The 2638-nt window shown below is 45.0% G+C and overlaps 1 pseudogene; it reads right to left on the bottom strand.

The window, feature by feature from the left end:
• Positions 1-822: 822 nt before the first annotated feature.
• Positions 823-1914, bottom strand: LOC113938527 (annotated as a pseudogene).
• Positions 1915-2638: the final 724 nt, after the last annotated feature.

Consider the following 2638-nt stretch of genomic DNA (forward strand, 5'->3'; position numbering starts at 1 on the left):
TCCTTTCCAATTGGCAAAAATTAAAATGAACAATAATGTACACTGTTGGCAAGTTTATGGGGAAATGGGAACTCGTAAACTACTAGGGAGATAACTGGAACAATGGTTTTGGAGGGCAATTTGGCAGCAGTCCTCCTTGGAATCCACCCTGGGGAAATATTTGTGCAAATGTATAAGGAGACCTGTCTGACAATGATCATTGAAGTACTGTTTGTAATAGCAAAAAAATGAAAACAAAAAATCCAAAAAACAAAGAAACAACAAAAACTGAACACAGCCAAAAGAGGAATGTTTAATTGAATAGTAGTGCATCCATACCATGACTCACTATGCAGAAAATTCAGAAGAAAGAGGAAGATCTGTGTGTATGTAGTGACAAGGAAAGAGAAAAGGGAAGAAATATGAAGACCTTGTTAAGTGAAAATAGTAAGTTACAGGATGACATGTAGAATATGATGTCATATCTTTAACTCATGCTGTACTCCAAATATTTCGTTTCTGTTTCTCTCTCTCTGTCTCTATATATATACTACACATATGTATATTGGTGTGTATAGGCATACATAAGCATACATATGTAGATACTTGTAATTGTATAGCTAATTGTCTAGAAAGGAATGCACCCAACATTGATCACTTCTTGACTTGGAAAAGGGAAATGGTCAAAGAAACTATCTTTAGCCTCGTCTGTAATGATTTGCTTAAATGATTTTTTGGGGGGATACCGTATACTTTATTGATGGTACATGACAAGGTAGGGGCTCCCAAGCCCCTTCCTTCTTCAAGGGGTCTGGGATAGAAACTGTGGAGGTCAAGAGATTCTCAGTGTGTTGGGGGATGAGTTGAGGCAAGGACTCCCCAGCTGCTGAGGGCCTCTGTCTTCCTCTTGCTCTTGCTGGGGCTGGTGGTCCAGAGGGCTCTCTTACTCCTTGGAGGCCTTGTGGACCATAAGATCCACATAGCACCATATAGCACCATCCGGTTGCTATAACCAAATTTATTGTCATACCAGGAAATGAGGTGGACAAAGTGGTCATTGAGAGCAATGCTAGTCCCAACATTGAAGGAGGAAGAGTGGGTGTCACTGTTAAAGTCGCAGGAGACAACCTGGTTCTCAGTGTAGCCCTGAATGCCCTCGAGGGACCCTCTGGTGCCTGCTTCACCACCTTCTTGATGCTGCCATATTTGGCAGCTTTTTCCAGGTGGCAGGTCAGATCCATGACTGACACATTGAGGGTGGGGACACAGAAGGCCATAACAGTGAGCTTCCCATTCACCTCAGGGATGACCTTGCCTAAAACCTTGGCAGTGCCAGTAGAAGTAGGGATGATGCTCTGGGCAGCCCCCCAGCCATCACGCCATTTCTGGGTGGCAGCAATTGCATGAACTGTGGTCATGAGTCCCTCCACGATGCTGAGGTTGTCATGGATGACCTTGGCCAGAGGGGCCAAGCAGTTGGTGGTGCAGGAGGCATTGCTGACAATCTTGAGGGAGTTGCCATACTTTTCACAGTTCATGCCCATCACAAACATGGCGGCATCAGCAGAATGGGCAGATATGATGACCTTGTTGGCTCCACCCTTCAAGTGAGCCCCAGCCTTCTCCATGGTGGTGAAGACCCCAGTGGACTCCACAACATACTCAGCACCAGAATCAGCCCCGTTTGATGGGGAGATCTCACTCCTGGAAGATAGAGATGGGCTTTCCATTGATGACAAGTTTCCCTTTCTCAGACTTGATTGTGCTGTGGAATTCACCGTGGGTGGAATCATACTGGACCATGTAGACCATGTAGTTGGGATCAATGAAGGGGTCATTGATGGTGACAATATCCACTCTGCCAGAGTGAAAGGCAGACCTGGTGACCACGTGCCCAATAAGGCCAAATCCATTTACTCTGAACTTCACCATCATGTTTTGGGACACGGCTGGCACTACACCAGAAGATGTGGCTGTCTGTCGAACAGGGAGGAGCAGAAAGCCATGATTTTTTTAAATATACATTTTTATTGTAATATTGTTGGGAGGCAATTTTCCACAGGTCTTGTATTTATACTTCATGTCTTGTGAGCAGAGGCACCAACAGCTTTTGTTCCAGACTATCTGTTTAAAGATGTCTTAGGGGAAGACAGGAATGGTCTCTCTCTGAGACAAGGCTAGGTTTGTCTGCTGGTCGATGTAGTAAAGATAATATCCCCCTCTGGGACAAAGATTGAGCAGTTTGCTTGCAGCCACTTTAAAAGACTGAGATTTCCTAATCCTAGGGTCCCTCAGGTCTGCTGCAAACCCAGTGTGTATGCCGCATCCACCTGGGCTCACCTCCATGTCACCCCCATGGTACTTAGGGGTCAAAGGGAACTGATGCAAACATGAAGCCCATGATTTCTGAGAGCAATAAAGTCCTTTGTCTCTGACCTCGGAGTCTCATATCTTCCACTGGCATCCATGAGATTGTGGCAGGCTAAAATGTCAGCATGTTCACAGTGCAATGTAAATATTGAATAAGTAGACTCACACGTGTAACCAGCACCAGATCCAGAAAAAGACCATTACTAGCATCACAGAAATCTCCTTGATGTACCCTTCAGTCAATACCCTCCCAAGGGTAACACACTTTCATCTAACAGCAATACTCTTT

This window comes from Zalophus californianus, chromosome 8 (genome assembly GCF_009762305.2).
Source record: "Zalophus californianus isolate mZalCal1 chromosome 8, mZalCal1.pri.v2, whole genome shotgun sequence".
Taxonomy (NCBI): Eukaryota; Metazoa; Chordata; class Mammalia; order Carnivora; family Otariidae; genus Zalophus; species Zalophus californianus.